Source organism: Orbicella franksi, chromosome 9 (genome assembly GCF_964199315.1).
Source record: "Orbicella franksi chromosome 9, jaOrbFran1.1, whole genome shotgun sequence".
NCBI classification, from domain to species: Eukaryota; Metazoa; Cnidaria; class Anthozoa; order Scleractinia; family Merulinidae; genus Orbicella; species Orbicella franksi.
In genome coordinates this window covers 15,508,687-15,531,354 of record NC_138153.1, presented here as the reverse complement: position 1 = coordinate 15,531,354, position 22,668 = coordinate 15,508,687, and the positions used below count along the sequence as shown (strand labels likewise).

Genomic DNA, 22,668 nt, shown 5'->3' with positions numbered 1-22,668 from the left:
GCCGTGCTGAAGGATAGACCTGAATAATTTCTATAAGTTTCCAATACAATTTCGAGGAGGTGATTGAATCAAGAGGAAGAGTGCTATCTTTTAAGTAAAGAGTGTAGCTGAACATGATATTCCGAGAGTCAGCTGAAGTGTTAGCTGAAGTGTCAGCATCATACCTTTCACTGGGGTAGGATATAGGTTCTTGAAATAGCATTCTTATTCCAAGTTCAGCGGGAGCGTGTGGTAGAACCCAAGCGACGGCGGATTTATTTTACACGTGATCAACATCGCGGGGCAGTGGGTTGCATGTCCGTGTTTGACGCTGTACGCTGTGTATTTTACACAGAGTTTCAAATGTTCTCCATTGAAGTCTACTGCATTGAGAACAATGCCCTAGCAAGGTGCAAGAATGGGGATTACACGAAGGTAGTATCAAGCAAAGACTAGAGTGACGACTAAAACGATGTAAAGACAGTACTGACGACTTCAAAGAAGGGGGAGGATCTCCATTCGTAGCCATATTTCAATCCTTCAAGACAATTTACTGAAACTTTCTGGTAATACTTTTGTATCTTTCGACTTTCGATCCCGAGGAATACGCGCGCCCGAAAGCAGAAAGGTCACCTGGCTTCAAATGATCCAAAAATAATTCATAATCGCTATTGAGGAACCGTAAGAGTCAGTTTTTCTCTTAGCTCATTGTCTCTCGCTTTCAAGGATTAGGATTGCTGGCTAATTGTATCTGTGGCCGGACCTGTGCGATAACAAAGTAGCCTCACTGATACTTGGAACTTTTTGTAATTTTTACCGTTTAGTACAAATATACCCGAGTCAGTGAAAAACGGTTTCTGTTTATGGGTTTTTACTCAGTTAAAACGAGTTTAACAGGGAATGTAGTCAGCTATTTTCAGGCGAAAAGGACAATTATTTTAATAATTGTCCGGGAAGGACAGTTATTTTAATAATATGGTTTTTTTTTGACAGTGTCGAAGACGGAGAGAGCCCTCTCCCCCCGTTAGAGTTAGGGTTAAAATTGAAGGCCACAGTTTCACTGTGGCCCTTAACTTGTGACGGCTGTAAAAGTACTGTTCTTCGGGTACCTGTCAGGGAATTAAACTGAAAATAAATAAATAAATAAATAAATAGATAAATAAATAAATAAATAAATAAAAATAGAACGAATTGGTGTATCCAAGGGGTGAAAATAAGTACGACTTGCACCTCAGTCAGTGTTTGTGGGAGCAACACTTTTACTAATTCATTTCTAACTTTTTAAAGGAAGCGTATGATTGAACAGAAGCACTAAACTACAAACGAGCTCTTACATCAAAGTCTTGTACGTTAGCTTAGAAATAAATAAATCATGGGGAAAAAGAAAGATGTGGAGGAAGAAAGAACACGCTTGAAAGAAACGAAGCGCTCCGATTTGTATATAAAAGCTTTGTCGGTACGTTTTCATGCCCAAATCCTAATTCATTTAACTTTCTGTTCGATACATTTGGGAAGGAAGAAATTTCAAATTTCCCACGCTTATTACAATCATAGTTACAATGAAGGATTGGAGAGCCAATCAAATAATTCCCTCCGGGACAACAATTCCAACGCACGTTCCACAAACGTTTAAGTTTAAATTGCAAATTATGCACGTGATAAAGATTTGTCACTCGTCATGTTGACCTCTTCGGTTGGACGTTTGTCACGAACGTTAAACATTTCACGCCGAAATACATCTTCTTTCCCGTTCATCAGGTAGAGAAAACATCCAAACTTTGAATTTCTGAGGATTGTCACCGTTTGGGACTATGAGAAGCACAAATTTCCTCTGAAAGAGCCATTTATCAAGCAAACGTTGGAGCACGTGTTTCTTCGAAGAAGGCTTTCACTCTGCACTCTCAGTAAAATTTACATTTGAACTTCCAAAGGTAAGAAATGATATCAATATGATGCATTTTGTAGAAATATCTACGCTTTGGCGCGAAAATAACCGCTTAAAATATTTACTCTGCAGTTGCTAGTTTGGCTTGTATAGAACTTTCTATTCACTACTTTGTGGAGCGGGATAAAATGCTTTTATTACAATTGATGTGGATGAGTCTCATTGCCTCATTTAGACTGATGTACTTTGCGTGATTGTTGCTCTCCAATCAAATTTGTGCTCTCAATTTACTATATATTTATTCAGTCTTTTTTCGTCATTAAAACTCGCGATAAAGTGAAAACTGTCAGGTAAAATTTTGAATATTTTCTGGTCAGCACTTTATTACGTACACGCTATCGTTCTAGAGCAGCACGCGCCAAAAAGTTTACAGTTCAGGTATTCATTATTAAATTGAACCTTAACTCAATCTTGTTTCATCACAGTATGTTCTTGAAGGATTTAGTATCTGCAAAATCCAGAGTTGATTTTATTTAAACAACTTGGTAGATTATGTGATAATGGTAAAACACGAGCTCACATTTACCTTTAAATTATCGGCGGATACATTGTTGTTATCTCACACGGTTTTATAGTAATTTAGATATGTTTATCGTATCCCGCAGGCGAGAGAGCTCTGACATTACCTTGAGAATACCATCCAGAACCCAAACACAAATGCATGTGCATCGCAGATCAGGTAAGAAATTACATCTCCATCCTCTGTACTCTATATTGCATTCTGTGCCTTACATAGAACTTTAATGGTTACAAACTTTCTGCCAAAGCAAGTTACCAACACGGTGCCAACGCTGATATACATGGATTGAATGTTGAGACAGATTAAATTTAGCCTTTCGAAGTCCTAAACCACAGTTTAGGACAAAGCTTTACTGAACCATTTGTAAATGAAAAATGTAATCTCGTCATTGATTCCCATTTTTTCTTACTGCTGAATAGTAATCAGTGTTTTCGGATAATAGCAAAGATCTCAAACCTCCCGTGGGAAAGGACTAAATCCACCTTCATTTTCAACAGCTTTAGGTGTGTTGGATCTTGTGTCTTGGATTTCTTTAACTTCTTTTCCCGTTCTAATGCGCTGTTTCCTTTCTTTATTTGTAAATTGGATGAAAAGTTCTGAGCTAGAAGTGAGAATGTTTCGGGATAGACGACTGTCGTTGTTAAAGATTGAACGAAAAACGTGAGTTGATTTTTAATTTAGTGTTTCATTTATTTTACAAATGTCAATTCCCCACCCAACCCCTCCCCTCCGCCCATCCGACTCCCCTTTTGTGATTTGCTAAAAACTGATTTACAATTTCTAAGCTGGTTAAATTTCAATTTGGAATACCGTAAATCCTCGAATTAGCGCCCGGGGCGCTTATTTCAAATTTAGGAGAAGGGAGGGGGGGGGGTGTACGTTAAAATCGATTAAGAAGAAATGATTAGAAAATGATCGCAAATACATGGCGTTTTCCAAATGAGAGTGGTTTTAAGTGAAAGCAAACATTTATATCAAACAATATTATATTTCAATGTCTGATGCATCAATGCTTAATGACTGACAATCAGCAAACGAAAACTTGCAGTCATAATTTCACACCTTTGAAAGAATAAAGCCCTAAGTTTTACTGTCATGAAGTTAACAAATTGACGTCAGTTTTTTTTATGCGTCTGTCCTCTTATTGATGATAAATTGCGTTATAACATTTTCAAAGTGGCTCGTGGTTCCACAGCGGCTTTCAAAGATGTGAAATTATGACTGCATGTTTTAGTTTGATGATTGTCAATCATTGAGCCCCGTCGATTAAGCGCCCCCCCCCCCTTCCCCGTACCCAGGCCCTTCCTCGTTTAGAACATGACTAATTGATTTTGTTTCAAGCCACATGTCACGGTCACCAGGTACGAAGAGAAAAATGTGACAGTTTGCTATCGTGTTTTACCGAAATTCAAAAACAATTCTTGCTTTTCGCGGCAATAACGTGGATTAACACCCTTGCAAATTCGCTGACCTTGAATAACCTTCAACCTAATTGATGCAAATAAAATATAAATTATTTTGCCACGTGCTCCTGGCCACTTAGGGGGAAAGCGTTTTCATTGTTCAATATAAATTAACTCCCCTCTTTGTTATAATTGATAGAAGCTAAGTTTAAAGGCAAAAAAATATATTTACAAGGATTTTGTACATTTTTCTGCACAGATTCGTCTGCCCCGGACTAAAGGACTGAAAGATAAGTGTCTCATGTAGATGTCCGCTGGATGGCAAAGAGTGACTGCTCACATGAAGAATTAGGATTCGGGATAAAACAAATGGATTCGAAATTCACGTTTACTCCTTGTACTTCTGATTAGGTAATTAAATAACAGAAATCTCAACAATTGAGCTGTAAACGGTGATCAAAACATAGGTGTAATTATTACATATGAAATAATGGTCGGCTTTCTAGGTCAGGCGACTACGTGACCAGTGAATTGTCTTGCATGATATATAATGAAATTCTCTTATGTAGCACTCGAAGAAATAAGTGAAGGCTTGTGAGGAGAATTTGAAGGTTGAACAAGTTATTAAAGAAAGTTACGAGGACTTATGTTACAATATATAAGCAATTTTTGAGATGGACAAAATTTACTGCTTTCAAACTTAAGGATGCTTTAAGTAGAAATTTATCAGGGTCAAAACACGCGAAAGAAAAAACAACAGACCAAAAAGTCATAAAGATGGTTTTAAAGACTGCAAAAAGCTGAGAAGAAGTTCAATGACAACTAGAAATGTTTAGAGTGGGTGCTTCACGAGACATTAAGAAAAAATTCAACTAGGAATAATTTATCTTGATGATACACCAAATTTATCGAGTGACGATCGTGATAATGAAATTTATAGACTTCTGAATATTTTATTGGTTGATGAATATTTTACAACAAAGCAAATATTTCAGTTCAACATAGCAAATATAACAAATTACATGTCTGGCTTATAATTTTAACTCGTTCACAATTTTATAAAATTTATTTCGATCTCGCGTCCAAATAGCGCACTAAAACCTTGCGGAGGTTTCAAAAATTTATATTCATAGCGTTATTCGACAGCGACATTGTTTATTTACGTAGTTTTTATCACAGACCCTCGTTAAATAGTTAGTATTTTGTCTTCATCAAAATTCTTGTACGTTTATTTTGTTCGGAGAGCTAGTCAATATATCTGTATAGATACTTATTTCTATATTCTAGATATTTCAAGATGAAAATTGACGACAATAATACGAGGTAATGTTGCTCTGTTTTCGTGACAGCACTTAAAGTTCAGATTTAAATGCAAAATGCGATGAAGCTTTCGTCTCTTGTTTACATTTTTAAACTTTACTATGCTGTTATGAAGGAGGGTAAACGTGAATTTTCATCTTCAATTTCTTCGAACAGTAAAATGAAATTTTGTAATAACTACAATCCGTCTTAAGTTAAGCGGCGAGTTGGGATTTTCTGCAAAGATTTGCTTGTTTGTGTAGCTACTAGGCGGACTTTTACCTCCAATCGACACTTTGTAATTGTTAATCAAGAAGAATTTTGCATTGTAAGCATTTAATACATTATTGTTAACGTATGCTTATTTTTATTGATCTTTGTAATCAGAGATATTTCTCGTAATAGAAGTGTAGAGAAATGCAATTAATAGTATGTTGACACTTTCAATTAATTAAGAAATAAAAGAAACAACTGTTGAAATCAATAAATGAGTCTTGCTTTATTTACAAGAGAAACACACAAAAATTCGCGCTTTTGAAAGGGGCCTGGAAACTAGTCGGAATGTAGGCTATCTCTTTTACTATTTTTTGACTATGTAGGGTTGCCGAGCCGGGAAAATTTTCTGCACTTTTAAACAGGGTCTAGCAACAAATCAAAATAAAATCTATCTTTTGATGGGTGAAATCCAGTTGCAAGCTGCACAGATTTTTCCCGCCAAAAGACTTAGTTCATTTTTGACTCAGTGACAAACTCCATTTAAAAGAGCAGGCTTTTTTCCCGCCAAAAGACTTAGTTTTTTTCGATGCAATATCAGACTTCTTTCAAAACGCGTCTATTTTCCCGCCAAAAGACTTAGTTTTTTTTTTATGCTATATCGGGCTCCTTTCAAAAGCGCGTCTACTCCGCTGCCAAAGACTTGGTACATTTTCCACTAAAACTCAGGGCCGCCGTTGTTTTTTAAAATACATTTCTACTGAGACTGTGCAAGATTTAACAATTTTATTCAGTATGTTTGCAGTTTCATTCGGCTACGAGAGTTCTAGTCGTAAAGTCGCTTTTGTGGCTCTTCATCACTGATAATAAACTTTCTCGAGTTCCATCCTGCAAAGTAAAAAAGAACCAACATTAGACGCGTTCTAAGTAGTACAAAATATAAATTGTAAAAGCGAAACATTGCATGTGTTAATATGTAATGCAGAAATTGCTATTTACATGCACTAGGCTTTCTCAACACCATGGATTTATTTTGGCTGAAGAACTAACTTTCGTTTTTTCCTTAAAAGTCTAAATTTTCCTTTCAATCTCAACCTCACAAGTCGGGCCAAGAATGCAATCGTGCTTTTATCGATCAAACAAACAAGTATAATTTAAAACTATTGTATTTTCGTATCGACCGTACATTTGAATCCTCTGGCTTCATCATTACACACAAAACTTAGACCAGAAAAAGTTTCTTGCATTATCGGCTAGAAAAATCTCTAAAAGCACTAAAACCTGCAGTAGTGCGTTCAAGTCCAAGTATTCGGCGCGATATTTAAGACAAAGTTCAAAACGTGTTAAATCTGCTTTGCGTAGTGGATGTCAAGAATATTGTTTTCCGGCCTAGGCTATATGTTTTTGCTTTTCTGCCGATTTTAGGCTGAAAATATTCTTGTGAATTTTCGTGTCAGAATGTATTGGGGTATTATTTACAAGTGTTTGGTGTCTAGACGGCGTTGAAGTAATTTTGGAGCCAGACTGCAGGCAATAAAGCCTTCTATGACACACACAACTTCTTGCAGAAATAGTGCTGTTTTGTTGTTTTTATGGCTAATTTTGCCGTTTTTATAAGTTTTAGCTTAAAACATATAATTGTATTGTGTTGACAAATTTTCGACACAAAAAATTATATTCTTTTCAAACTCAGCCTCTGTTTTAGTCATAAAATATGCTTAAAATTTCGCAAATTTAAGCCTCGATATTTTATAAAATATATTCTTATATAAAAAAGAGTGTATCAAACACGAAAGACCGTGTTTGACCACATTTTCAAACATTGAGAAGAGAGTTGAAAATACGACGCGTAGCGTAGTATTTTGGACGAACCTCGAGGTTTGGAAATGTGGTCAAACACTGTCTTGAGTGTTTAATATATCTTGTCAATCGAAACTAAAACTAAGGGAAAAAAGAGGAATAAAATTGTAAAAATCTATGCTTAATTAGATCAGATATCCATACACCCACGGTCATGATTTCCTTTGACTAAACTTGATGTAATATTAATAAGTTTAAGAAGACAAAGTTCAAAATGCGTGAAAATTACAGTCAAATCACGTCACTTGAAACAAGAACAATAAAGATATGCTTCACACCTTCTGTGAATATTTTGTAACGATTTCACGGAATCTCCATCCAAAATTTCCGCATTTAATTCTTTTATAAAATGCCCTCTGCTCGACATTTTCTGTCTTTAATTTACTTCTTCTTGGTATGAACAACGTATTCAACCTTCAAAATTACATCTGCATTTTTTACTTAATTCATACTCAACAACATAGGAAACCATGGCTCTGAGAACACCATCGCACCGCATTTGATCAAGGCTGATTTTCCCAAATCCTTTCGAGACTGTGCTATGAAATTTTCATACAATAAAATTCGGTTGAAAAGCTCCCTCTTTCATATACTCCGCGAATCTCAATTACTAAAATTCTTCCGATTTTAAGCCCCCCTACCAATGAGATATAAATTCTTCAGAGTTGAGCCCTTAGCGATAGTAGCTTGTAGTAGAAATTATTTACAAGAAGGGATTCCATCTCAGTGGTGAAAACTGAATCGTGACATTATAACTGAATTCGTTCTTTCGCGAACATTTCCTGGTCAGAATTTATTATCAAAGATCTTTCAACAGAGCAAACGGCTAGAGGTAATCCGGGAAAATTCGCTGCTGTTTTACTCAAATAGTGTTTTACGGAGTATTTTCAAAGTTTGCATACCCCTATTTAAAAGACTACGTTTCAAAACATGTTTTTTCCAGGAAAAATTATCCTTGTTCCAAATCAGTAGGGAACTGCTTTCGTTGCCTTGGTTACTAGTCATGAAATAACGAATAAAACTACATCAAAAATCACCAACACGGTGAAGAAAGGTTTACTTTCAAAAGCAGCTCAACGAAGCTAAAAGAGCCAATTCGATCCTCTTACAGTAAAATTTGCACCAATAAGAAGTCAACGCCTAAATAAGTAAGTAGCAAGGCTTCCTCGCCACTTCTTAGTAATTCGCCCGAGGAACTGTATTGATTTCAGTCGAGAATCGACTGCAATCGCGATTTTCATCACATAAAGACTGCTCTTTTACGTTTCTTGGCCAATGTATATATTTAGCCCCGGAGTAAGTTTGTCTTTATGTTTTATCAGCTGCACAATCAGAGATTTTGTTGAACACGCTATTTTCGGCAAAATGGACGAAATAAGTCATGAGTTCTAAAATATTAACATCGTCGAGTTAAATTGGAGATGGCCGCAACTAGTTACGAAAAGGCTGCCAATTGTTCAATACTTTATCGGTTGGCCGGTCAGTGACAGCCAAACTAAACAAGAAGGTGTTCTAAGCAGATGTCAGGACTTGTTTTTCTCGGAAACTGTCTTGCAGATTAGTTTCAAAAATTGCATTTTTTCAATTTTTTACTATTCTATCAACATTTTTTACACGGTCCCATAAGCTATAAAACCCACCGTGTGCATGTTTAAACAAAAGATGTTGTTGTTGCTGTTGTTGTTGTCATACCTCAAAAGAGATTCTCTCAAAAAAAATTCATTCCGCAAAATGAAGGGGGCAACTGTTATCGTTGCTATGGATACTCTTGTTGCTTTCCGATTCACTAATAATTTAAAGATACCGTCAGCCGCTTAGTATTTTTTTATGTTTATAATAAGAAGGTAATGATCATACATACCTTGACCAGTGTGGTTTTCGCTGTTTCGTTCATCCGTTGTTGTGTTTTCTTGTAAGAATTCAGAATCTCTCGATCGTCACTGTGGCCCAATTCGTTTACTGTTGGGAACAAATTTGAATCAATCAATGTGTAGTAACTTATTTGTTATTTAAACAAGAACTTTCATCATATACAGTAGTACTCGGCGACATAACTCAGCCGAACTGAAACACAGCCAAGAAAACTTCAAACAAGTGGCTAACAAGTTCAGCGAGAACGGTCTAGCCCGCTTCAACAACAGTTTTAAAACACACACATCAAGTACAACGTATATATAAAACGACAAATATCAACAAGTCTAGTAATTATGAATTATGAAATGACATCCATAATTAAAAAGAACTAAAATAAATCCTTGGAACATATTAAAGGTACGAGGGAGCGAGTAAACTCTTTTACTGACTTTAGCATCAAACACGTGTTCCTTGTGCTTGGTCCAAATCATGTTCGCGTTGGTTGAAGTTATCTTTGTTTCGGTCCAGTGATTCGGTGACTGTCCAGGGATCTTTTCACCAGCCTTTCCAACACTCTCCTGGTGTCCTGTTTCAGTGTAACAGACCTTTCGTTGTTTCTTTGCTCAAACATAGGCAGAAGGCCGCCATTGAGAGTCAATAGGCGAGCTGAATAATTAGTAGCATGTGCACGCGTGGTTTGGAACATATTTGCAATTCAAATATTAAATGTATAACTGAGATATTCGCGCCAGATTAAAGCAGGTCAGTATTATAGCAAAGATTTGAGTTTAAATTTTCACTGGTTTCGACTCTGAGGGGTCCCCCATATTATAAATACTTTGTAAAACGATTTACTGTTGAATATGGCACTTAAATTTCGTTCTTCCCTTTTTATAAGGGTACAAATGCTGTAAAATAGTCTACTAAATTTGAAACATAAAAGAAAACATTCCAGTCATTATTAGCCAATCCGAATGCCTAAAAGAAGAGATAACGTGAAAAATGGCAAAGATTGCGACAAACCTCTACTATAAGAAGATTCATCGCTCTTTAGCTAGTAAGGCAAGGTTAACTGGTGTACTTACCAACTAAGTCAGGTCTCGACATATTTGTAGTTCTTGAACCTCGCAGGGATAACCAAGGTCAAAGTCGTACATTTTTTGACGCTATATTGGTAACGACTACCTGTGGTTCATCAGGTTCCGCGAGGCAAAACAAAAAGGAACATCTCCTTGTAGTCGTTATGCAAACAGCATTATACCATCTGTAATTTGGCAGCTACCTAACATGTTTTTGTAGGCCTAGAAACTTTCCTAAGAGCAATTGCATATTGCTTTAAGGAAGCAATATCACCGCGGGATGATCCATCTTACAAACTATTAGTCAATTTTTTTCAATTTTGTTGTCCTTAAAGGGGTGGCGAATGGTCCTTCAAAAACCAGGGGCGTAGCCAGCATTTTTCAAAGGGGGGTCACACTGTGCCAAAATGAGAGTACTCACCAGATTGTCATGTCGTTTTCGCCACCGGTTGTAGCTTGTTTGCTTAAAAAATGGCTCACAAAGGGGGAGGGTCATAGACACCCCAGGACTCCCCTAGCTACGCCCCTGAAAACCACGGATCTCGCAAAATTTTCGAGTTTCGCAGTCACGTTGTTTACGCGGTGATGTGCGTCTCACCGTCTCAATTTTTTGCAAGGCTAAGAAAGTCTCGGCGTACCGATTTGTTTGTTTGATTTATAAATTATGCCCGAACGTCTAAGAATCTGAACGTGTCGAGCTGGCATTAAAAACACTTTGAAGTCTCGGGCTTGCAATTGAAGAAGTAACATGTTTGGGCTCGTAGAGAGAAGCTCTAGTCTCGCTTTCTCGCAAAGTCTCACAATTACCCTTCACCACAAGGGTGGAAAAGCGTTAAAAAGGATTAAAGCCGATCACTGAGATTCGAGCCATCTTCAATTCATTTCCCATAACAGCCATTATGTAAATGTATAAATATAGTTGTTGTAAGCTACTTGCAAGCCAAAGTAAGCATTATAGCCTATAAATACAAATTGTTGTAAGCATTCATTACAAGCCAAAATGACACACAGTTAAATTAAGTAGGAATACACAATATTATAATAGTGATCGCAAGATGCGAAAAACCGGAAAAGCTGCTTATACTGACTGGGCAAAAGCTCCTTAAACCAAAACTAACTGCAAATTACCTAAGCCTCTGGAGTTTTCAGGCGAATTAAACTGAACTCTTATCTAATGTTAAGTTTCAATAATATTAATTATTACTCAAAACTGGGTCATTGGACCATGCAATTCAAGAGTTTTCATTGGCTTAGCCGTCATGATACAAATATGGAAAGCGTAAGCGTATATTTTGGGGTGTTTTAAGTTTTTATTTTATTTTATTTTTCTACATTTTGGCGGCGTTTTCAATAAAACAATTATTCTACTCGCGCTTGTTGGGTATGAGATAATTATAGTCAACTCATATCCAACGCGCGCTCGTGGAATAATTGTTAATTATTATATGGCTCTGTCCCATGAGGACTGGGAACTATCAAATTCACGAATTTGATTGGCTGAAATCGATATTGAAAGCGGTCTAGATTTTCTCATCTAGACCGGTATCTAGACCGGTAATTTTTTGCAGTGAAAAAGTTACAAACTAAAATGCAAAATCATTGACTATTTTCATCTAACAATATTTATTTATGGAAGTGCCAAAAAGCCTGGTGAGAAAAAAAAGTAAAGAGGACGAGCAAACTTTGGCAGAATTAAATTCAGCTCATCGCCGTTCGCAAGCAAAATGTCAGCTAGTATAAAGCAGTTACATTAAACGAATTAAATTGCTCTTGTTTGCGCCATATAATAAACATCTTATTTATTTTAATGATATTTTAACGGGAAGATTTCTCACCCGTAGGTGATCTACAGAAAGGTCCCGATCCAAAATAACATTAAATTATTAAAAAATAAATACACAAATTAAAATTTGAATATTAACCGAGCTTAGTCGGTCTGTATGGGAGAATCTTGACCTCGGTCGTAAGTACAGACCTCACTGCGTTCGGTCTGTACTCACGACCACGGTCAAGATTCTCCCATACAGACCTCCTGCTCGGTTAATAAGAGCTAAATATAAAAATAGAACTTTTAATTCACCGAAAAAGAGAGCCCCTTAATTGTTTGTGTTGTTAATAATTGAATAGTTCTCGTCTGTAGAATGTTCTGAGTTCTTCGAAAAACAACTGAAATTGATTGAAATCTTCTGAAATTCCTTGTAAAATGTCACCGAAAATAGAGCGAACAGGAAAAATGTTAGCCACTCTCCTAAGTTGCTGGTGACATGCTCTGGGTAGAATTCATTTGTAGCGTTGAACTGCAACCAAGGAGCCTTGTAAAGAGGGTTTCCATGTAGTGAAAGGTGATTGGTTGTCCAAACTTTCAAGATCACGTGAATGATACCGGTGACGGTCAAGACACAAGTTATCAGGAGTCGAGTGACAAACATTCCCCATGAGTTCATTGAGAGTTTGGCGAGTTGAAATGTGACCGCGGATTCCAGAAAACAGTATGCGATTCCACAAAGGCCAATTATCAAACTTCCAGTGAGATGAACGATTCCCAGCTGCCCATACTCCTAACAGAGGGAGAAAATGAAATCAAAGCGGTTTGTTTGATAATTTTTGATGGTATGTTCGGCCTAACAGAGTACATAGCAAAGGAGATAACGATTAAAAAAATACACTTTATGTTCATACAGCGCTTTCTGTCGTCAAAAATGACACTCTCTTTCGTCTTAGAATGTACTTTGCGACGAGTTATTGTATTTCTGGCGTGCTGAGTCACAAACCCCAGTTAACAGCGGATAACCAAGGTTGGCCTTTAAATGGAAATAAACGGGCTACATGTCCCGGTGACGGACATGGTATTTTTTTTCTTCCAAAGAGTGCTTTAAAATCGTTAAGTATTTAGGACATTTTCCTGTTAAAATCAAGGCCAAGCAGCATGTCCAGTACAAAAGGAGGGCGGATTCTGGGCTCGCTGTACCAATACTAGGCAACTAAGCAGCTCTGCAGAAAATGTGTGCATCCCCTTGGGCTGTAGGTTTTTTGTTTCTTCACACTCCAGGAAACAAAGGGAAGTTGATTAGTCGATATATGTAGCCACCAATCAGATGTGAGGTAAAAACGCAAAAAAAAAAAAAAAAAAACCAGACAAAATTAACGGTCTCACTCGATCAGTCACGAAACTACCCTTTGATCGCTTCGCCTTTCTAAAACCATCGTTACCCTGTAGTTTTCACATTACCAAATCTTGTAACCACTTAATAACACCTCAGACATTATTTTTTCTCCACTGGAACTCTTCGTAAATATAACGGAAAGCGCCACATCAAAATGGCGCGAAAAATCGAGAGCTTGAAATTAGCATAAGAAAAATATTTATCGATCAGTATTTTGCCTTCAAATTTCGTAAATACCTAAATCTGTTCAATACGCAACTCGGTCTAATATCCTGCTCAGACTAAATATGTAATTCCAGCGATCAGTCGAAAAAAAGAAATACGAAAAATCTGCCGTCGTTGCCTGCGTTCTTCAACATACGCAGAGCCTAGCTTGGTCATTCTCTATTTTCCAATTGCCCGTAATTTACTTTGTTTGCCCCCCAAATTCTGCATAAACTATATTGTTGTGAAATGCTCTTGGAAGGTCTGCATATTCCCAAGAGCATTTCACAGCAATAGTTTATGCAAAATTGGGTGGGCAAACAGAGTAAATTATGGGCAATTGGAAAATAGAGAATTTCGTGTTGTTTCTTTGCAGAAGACGGCTCCGACTCTCAGCTACCCTCTTTCTCATGTAGACCGGCCTTATTAAATGCTTTCAGAAATGGTGTGGCACACAATATCTAATGGAATCTGAGTGACGACAAGGGGCAAAGAAAAAAAAAGAAAAATAGATAGTTATCATCACAGCTTGACCTTGTACTATAGAAACATAAAAAGCAGACCAAAGGCATGTGGTACATTAAAGTTAAAATGAGTTATCCATCTGACAGGAGATTAGAAATAGGCTAACGGGTAGGAGATAGATACCGATAGGTATAGAAAATATAATCTAAAATAATGATTAAATCCTCATATATCCTGTAAGAGATTTCCATTTCTTTATGTCTCCACGTTTTGTTTGTATTTCATATTGTGATTTTAGTGTGCATATGAAATGCGTAAGATTTGGATGATCATCTTTTGTTTTAGCAAGCCATATGTGATATCGTGCTAAGAGAATGCAGTAATTGATAAGAAGCGCAAATTGAGAGATATCTGGCCTCAGACCCAAAGCAGTAATATTTGTCAAAGCATAATCTCTAGGAAGTAGATTTAAGTTTTTCAGCCATTCAGTAAGTTTATTCCAAAAGTGAGATGTTTGGCGGCATGACCAAAAACGATGAATTATTGGCTCAGAGGAGGTGTGACAAAAACTGCACTTTCCATCGCCCTGTAGACCTATTCTAAATAAGACGTTATTGGTTGGTACACGTCTATGTAAGAATTTAAACTGAAACTCTATCAGCTTAGTGCTCTTTGTGATTTTTTAGCTAAAAGATAGACAGCAGTCCAATTTATGTTGCCATTTATTGGTAGGCCACAATCCTCTAGCCACTTCTTTTGACTTGACTTTGGCATTCTTAACTTACCTCTCCCCTTGGAAAGCGGAAATTCCCAGCGATAGACACGCCTATCATCGATCCGATTCCAAAAGTTAGAGATGCCACCCTTAAACGATAGATTAATCCCGTGTTACTTTCCTTGACACTTGTGGAGGCCATTTCAACTTGCAGAAAGCGCACAAACACTGTCATGAGTCCAACAAATGCTACTGTATCAAGAAACTGGTTGAAGATGGAGCCTTGTGGCTCAAAAGCGGCTGTTTTGCTAACACTCGAGAGAAGTGGCTCGACATCTTGTTGACAAATCGCGATTATGTAGGAAGATATCATGCCTAAAACCAGGAGAATTGACCAGGAAAGGGGAAGAAATCCAAGGCCTCGCGAAATAGTTGCCATTTACACGCTGTAGACACACTAAGATTTGCAAGTTACTGGTTGTCTATATCACTGCACATAGTCAAACATTAGAACCCCCTGAAACAGCTCAACACGTTGTATCGTTTAAAAATCAAGTGCTATGGCAACTTTATCGTTATATCATCTAGGTAGTTGAGAATGCTTGAAAATTACAGTCAAATCACGTCACTTGAAACAAAAACAATCAAGATTTGCCTCAGACTTTCTATGAATATTTTGTAAAGATTTCACGGAATCTACATCCAAAATTCACGTATTTAATTCTTTATAAAATGCCCTTCGCTCGACATTTTCGGCCTTTAATTTACTTCTTCTTGGTATGTACAACGTACTCAGCCTTCAAAATTACATTTGCATTTTTTACTAAATTCATACTGAACAACACAGGTAACCATAGCACTGAGAACATCATCGCACCGCATTTGATCAAGGCTGATTTTCCCAAATCCTTTCGAGACTGTGCTATGAAATTTTCATGCAATAAAATTCGGTTGAAAAGCTCCCTCTTTCATATACTCCGCGAATGTCAATCGCTAAAATTCTTCCACCTATAAGCCCCCCTACCAATGAGATATAAATTCTTCAGAGTTGAGCCCTCGGCGAGAGCAGCTTTTAATAGAAATTGTTTACAAGAAGGGATTCCATCTCAGTGGTGAAAACTGAATCGTGACATTGTAACTGAATTCGTTCTTTCACGAACCTTTTCTGGTCAGAATTTATTATCAAAGATCTTTCAATAGAGCAAACGGCTAAAAGCAATCCGGGAAAATTCGCTGCTGTTTTACTCAAATACTGTTTTACAGATTATTTTTAAAGTTTTGCATACCCCTATCCAAACGACTATGTTTCAGTGATAAGAATGGGGTGACAGGCCTACACAACTCTCAAAGTTGGGTAGGCCTGTCAAACTCTAGCAAAACTCTCAAAGCGGCCATTACACGTGGATAGGAGTTGTGTAGGCCTATCACCCCATTGTTATCACTGTTGATTTCTACCTGGCACGCCCCGTCCTATCACGTGCGAGTAAAAACTTAATCCAATCACAGCATGTGAGTCCAAGGTGTACATTAGCTACACTAAAAACAAAGTACGAAATGCGTGCAAAATACTCTACACAACCCTCCAAAACTTGGAGATATGCCGTATAATTACAACGCATTACTATCTTATGCTTTATCCTTAAATTCAAATCACACATGCTGGAGAAAATAAGCGTTATAGCCATCATAGAAAACACAGTGTCAAGCTGTGTACAATAGGATCGAAGACTTTATGCTCACCATTCGCTGGTGGCAAAACTACCAATCACAATCAAGAATTCTCGATCCGCCGAACGAGTGTATATTACCAAAAAAATATGCCAGGTGCGGAGTGTTACCGAGCATTGGTCTCTACCACTCCCTGTTATCGGCAACTGATGAGATCCAGAAGGATCGAAACCGCGGCATCGCCTGATCGACAAGGCTATGAGCCTCCTAACAAAACAGGGACTATGAACTGTTTCAAGAAAACCTGCCAACATCGCAAATAAAAGCAATGGCGACCATAACATGGAGCTGGTTGAACAATCATAGGAAGAACTCCTAAATTCAGAGCTTTTTGCCTGAACAAAACCACACAATATCATAAACAACACGCAGAACAGTCCACAGACTTGCGCGTGAACATCTACATTTGCAGTTCCAGAACGTACAAACTGGAAGGACAAAAAGCTCGATAAAATTGATGCAAGAAACATAAGAACGTCTATCTAAGACATATCTATAGCTTTCCACAAGGAAAGCTACAGCTCTCTCTGGTGAAGCCGGACAAAGATATAAATGTGGCACCCGTGATAAGAAGCAGCATAACTTGCAACAGTTAATCAAACAGCCGGGCCCGGCGTAATGATACAAAATGCAAGTAAGCAGCATGTTCACGGAATATTTCAAACTTTGTCCCTCCAGAGCTAATATTTAGAAAGCTTAAAACATATCTTGCAGTACAAATGAGCCAAAAAAACTAGCACGTGGCAAAAAACAGAGGTGTCAAACTCTACAAATTACACGCGGATATAACAGCGGAAACCACGCAGACTTATGACCTCTAACGGCTATACTCTAATGGTGAAATGTCCTCCTAAAAACAAGATTATTGCTTAGTGAAATATTCAAAGATCCCCCTATCGTACCATGCAAAAGGGGCAGATCCTCAAAGACATACTAGTTCGAGCAAAACTCTCAAAGCGGCTATTACACGTGGATAGGAGTTGTGCAGGCCTGTCACCCATTGTTATCAATGTTTTTTCCCGAAAAAATTATATCTTTGTTCCAGATCAGTAGGAAACTGCTTTCGTTGCCTTGGTTACTAGTCATGAAATAACGAATACAACTACATTAAAAATCACCAATACGGTGAAGAAAGGTTTACTTTCAAAAGCAGCTCAACGAAGCTAAGAGCCAATTCGATCCTCTTACAGTAAAATTTGCACCAATAAGAAGTCAACGCCTAAATAAGCAAGTAGCAAGGCTTCCTCGGCACTTTTTAGTAATTTGCCTAAGGAAATGTATTAATTTCAGTTGAGAATCGACTGAAATCGCGATTTTCATCGCATAAAGACTGCTCTTTTACGTTTCTTGGCCAATGCATAAATTTAGCCCCGGAGTAAGTTTGTGTTTCTGTTTTATCAGCTGTACAATCAGAGATTTTGTTGAACACGCTATTTTCGGCAAAATGGACGAAATAAGTCATGAGCTCTAAAATATTAACATCGCCGAGATAAATTGAAGATGGCCGCAACTAGTTATGAAACGGACTACCAATTGCTCAATGCTTTATCGGTTAGCCGGTCAGTGACAGCCAAACTAGACAAGAACGTGTTCTAAGCAGATATCAGGACTTGTTTTTCTCGCAAACTGTCTTGCAGATTAGTTTCAAACTGTCTTGCAGTTTAGTTCCAAAAATTGCATTTTTTTCAATTTTTTACTATCCTATTAACATTTTTTACACGGCCCCATAAGCTATATTAGCTTTAAAACCCACCGTGCTTAAACAAAAGATGTTGTGGTTATTGTTGTTGTTGTTGTTGTTGTTGTTGTTGTTGTTGTTATACCTCGAAAGAGATTCTCTCAAAACAAAAATTCATTCCGCAAAATGAAGGGGCAACTGTTATCGTTGTTATGGATACTCCTGCTGCTTTGTGATTCACTAATAATTTAAAGATACCTTTAGCCGCTTAGTATCTTTTTTTATGTTTTCTAATAAGAAGGTAATGGTCATATATACCTTGACCAGTGTGGGTTTCGTTCATCCGTTCTTGTGTTTTATTGTAAGAATTCGGAATCACTCGATCGTCACTGTGGCCCAATTCGTTTACTGTTGGGAACAAATTTGAATCAATCCTTGTGTAACTTATTTGTTATTTGAACAAGAACTTTCCACAAAAGCTATATTACACAAGAATTTCTCCTGGAAGTTAGAAGTTCTTGGTGGAAGTGAAATCCTGAAGAGTCTACCTACATAACGTAAAAAAGTCGAAAGCTTGTGAAAATTTGTTGAACAATTTACCGGCCAAGTAGAGGTTTCTTTATTTCTAAACGTCGACCCTGGCAGAGCTCCAGGCAGTTTAAAAAACCCACCCATTTACAACTATCTGCACGCATCTAGCTGTATATTATCAGCATTAGATAGCACTGAATGAAGGCAGTAATAAATGATGATGGTTCTAATCGACAAGAATGCATGTAGAACGCACATTGTAACAGAAAAAAGAGCTTTGATTATAAGAGTCCTAGCTTACCATAATAGATGCTCTTTTCGACACAGAAGCGAATCGAACATCATCTTCTGCCCTCAAGCTAAACAATGGAAACAAAAACCGTCAGAAAAATTATCATACAAACACTGGTTGGATGAAAGCCGCGCTAAAAATGCACATCTTCGGCCCTTTACAAAGATTCAACGTCCTTCTGACGGATTGGTACTGCATTAAAAGAGTTCTGTAGATTCTTTTTATCTCAAATCTTTGTGGACAATTATAATTTACTTAAAGTAAACTTTTTTTCTTGAAGGGAGACACAAAACATAATATTTTGAACAAAACATTTTTAAAAGATTAAACCCTGAAATCACGAACAAGATCATGATTTTTGTGATCTTGAAAATCCCGGTCTTAGCCATGTTCGTTCGTGTTTCATTACCTACAACCTATTTGATTATGTTCTAGCTTAATGAATAGTCATTTTTAACGATTCATTAAAATTTGAGAGCACCTTTGTTTATCAGAAAAATCATGGCTCTAGGTATTGAAGCTGAGCCCCTTAATTATGTTTATGTCCGGTGGCCTCACCTATCGTAGCTTGTAAGGTCCACAGATCACTGCAAAAGGCTCATCTTTCCCCTCTCTTGGCCCAAGCCTGAAATGCAAAACAAGTTACATAACATAAGTAGTCTGTGTGGCGGTAGAAGCAAATTTATTCCCCGCAAGTAACCGACGCTGAATACCGGCGTGTTATTTTCGTCTACAACGCAGACTGAATGTTCCCTATCTGCCAATGAAGAATGTCTAAATTAAAGAACATTTGCAAATTTAAGTTTGAAGTGCTTCGTCGCAACACCCTTATTTCACTTAACCTTGGTGACCCTAAAGGCCTAAAACTATTTATGAAGACAATTTTATATTTTTCTGCCTGAAAATAGTTTTGAGTATTTTACACTGTTCTGCAAGGGAGACATCGTAGTAGTCTTCTTGTCTTCACGGAAGTTTTAACCGAGCTGTTAATCTGATTATAGGCAGTGGAAAACAACATAAGATTTAAACGAATTAAAGAATGAAAACATATTCAGTAGTGCTCGGCAACATAACTCAGCCAAACTGAAACACAGCCAAGAAAACTTCAAACAAGTAGCTAACAAGTACAACAGGGCTCGCTTCAACAACAGTTTTAAAACACACACATCATGTAAAACGTATATCTCAGCGAATTCGCAAAAACATGTCCGCCAGGTTTTCGCCTTAAACCCCGGGGGGGGGGGGGGCCTCCGTCAAGGCCAGGCTGGGCACATGGCCCAAATGACTGGCCTATCTGCTGGTGGCTTGCTGGCGGCTAGCTGTCAAAAGCAGGGGGGAGGGGAGGGTGTCTTGTACTGACACCCCCAACTAACGAGACCTTGAGTTTTCAGTGTTAAATAAGCTTGATATTTACTGTGTTTCTGGGTATTTTACTCAGTTGTTTGGCCTTGTTTGAGACTTCTGTGTTGACATGGCACCCTGCTGAAGTGGTCCATACCAAGTGCATGCGTGAGGGGCCAATCTCCTAGCCAGGGGTTGGTCAGTGGACGACTTCTGGCCGCTGGAACTGTCTTTGAGTCAATTAGGACATGTTTTTGCGAATTCGGTTAGATATATAAAACGACAAATATCTAATAAGTCTAATAATTATGAATTATGAAATGACATTCACAAGTAAAAAGATCTAAAATAAATCCCTGGAACATATTAAAGGTACGAGAGAGCGAGTAAACTCTTTAACTACTTTACTGAGCGTCAAACATGTGTTCCTTGTGCTTGGTCCAAATCATCTTCGCGTTGGTTGAAGTTATCTTTGTTTCGGTCCAATGATTCGGTGACTGTCCCGGGATCTTTTCACCAGCCTTTCCAACACTCTCCTGGTCTCCTGTTTCAGTGTAACAGACCCTCGTTGTTTCTTTGCTCAAACATAAGCGGAAGGCCGCCATCGAGAGTCAATAAGCGAGCTATTGACTCTCGATGGCGCCACGGCACGAAAAATCGCCTTTACTGCGCGTGTGTGGTTAATGTGTAGTTAAAGGTTTTGTAAAGGCTATCTTTGCACGCTTTTGACGATCTTTGACGCGAATCAAAGATCATCTTTGAATAAACCTTTGCCACCAAAATCAAAGGCGTGAAAAGCCGTTTTTACTCACCTGTGAACGCCTTTGTTTTTAGGGTTAAAGGTGATCCTTTGATACGCCTTTACGCACTGTCAAAGGTGGGTCAAAAGTCTAATCAATTTTGTCTGCGATTCAAGTCAAAGGTTTGCTAAAGACGTGGTCGAAGATGCCTGTGACGCAGGCCAAAGGTTTGTCAAAGGTGCTTCGCGCGTTCCGCGCTCGCGTCTCGCCCGAACTTCTCGCTTGCGCTCCTCTTTCGCGCTTCGCGATCCACATCTTATACGCTTTTTTCTGCTTGCTACACTAACTTTGTAGCTCCACATACGAAAGATGCAATCATATCCGTACTCTTGTTTTATGTCTGACAAGTTTTGAAGAATATATCAGCTTTAATTAGGTTATTTTGTACCAAAACTCTTGACAAATGTTAACGGAAAAGCGGCCCGGAAAGATCATTGCACCTGATTTTAGGAAAACAAATATACTCAACTTCATCTCAGTTTTAATTTTTTTTTTCCCGTTTTTATCAAGAATAAATACCTTCAAGTACCTTACATAAATGTTTTGGGCTTGAGGTTTCAAAAAGCCACTTGACAGGTTTGGTTTCAAACTACACGTAATGCGACTGATCATAAGGAAAACATTGTTCTGTCTATCGTGACAACAACAGTCAACAAATCTTCCATGGTACAAAACGCATTTATCTAACATTGAAGTACTATGGCTAAACTCTCAGTTCCTTAACTTTACTAGACCAGACTAGACAATAGGGAGGATAACCGCAGAATTTCGGGAAAGATATGGCAAACTTCGCACAAAAGTCAACTAGTGTATAAGCGTCCTTTCCAGATGGCACAGTCCGTTGCATGGAACTCCTAATATTTTGGCAGTTCTCCTTTTCTGCTGATTGCACTTGCTCATTCTTGCATTATAAGTGGAATGGTATACAGTGTTTTCCACTTCTTTCTCATCGAAGTAGTTACACTGCCTTGTTGGGGGTCAATGCCAACTGAATCCCCATGCTTTCTAGGGAAGACACATTTTGACAAAGTCTAAGGCGTTGACGAAATTAATCAATGCATCTTCACTTGATAAGTCCATCCTGTCAACCATTGCTTGTCCGCATTTGTCTAAACAGAAGCAAACAGACAAAAACGTTGGAAATGAATATTAAGGATGAATCTTGGCGTTCTATTCCTTAAAGTTAACCTATAGTTTTTGCTAATATCACATTAATAAAACGTGGCCAATCAGATCATTACTCCTCCTACGAATAGTTTGTGCTTCTGTCAATAGCAAATATGTATTGAATTTACCGCAGATTTGGAATTTTAATCTTAAACTCAGTCCACTAACAAAAGAACGGTGAAAATAGTCTTGTCTGTAGTCCATAAAAATATTTTCGCTCACGTGGTTGGTCTAAACGCATCACTTGACTATGCCCCAGGTAAAACTGGGCAAAATATGAGTAATATTCCTCATTTTCAAAAGATCCAGCGTGTTGCGTAATATATTTGACTAAGGATAATAAACACAATAGCTTGATATTTTGACTTTAAAAATATGTAAGGATATATGTCTTTGGCATTATGTGCTCCTCAAATTAAAGCTCACGGTTT

At 37.8% G+C, this 22,668-nt stretch overlaps 2 long non-coding RNA genes across 2 annotated transcripts; one reads left to right on the top strand and one right to left on the bottom strand.

Moving 5' to 3' along the window:
* Window positions 1-1,665: 1,665 nt before the first annotated feature.
* LOC145497865 (uncharacterized) lies at window positions 1,666-5,634 on the top strand. The gene is made up of 4 exons (XR_014050739.1): window positions 1,666-1,910; window positions 2,530-2,603; window positions 3,039-3,104; window positions 4,107-5,634. It is a non-coding gene; the product is annotated as an uncharacterized LOC145497865 (long non-coding RNA).
* On the bottom strand, window positions 5,627-9,700 carry LOC145497867 (uncharacterized). The gene is made up of 3 exons (XR_014050740.1): window positions 9,523-9,700; window positions 9,081-9,178; window positions 5,627-6,247 (listed from the first exon to the last, which is right to left on the bottom strand). It is a non-coding gene; the product is annotated as an uncharacterized LOC145497867 (long non-coding RNA).
* Between the last annotated feature and the right edge of the window lie 12,968 nt (window positions 9,701-22,668).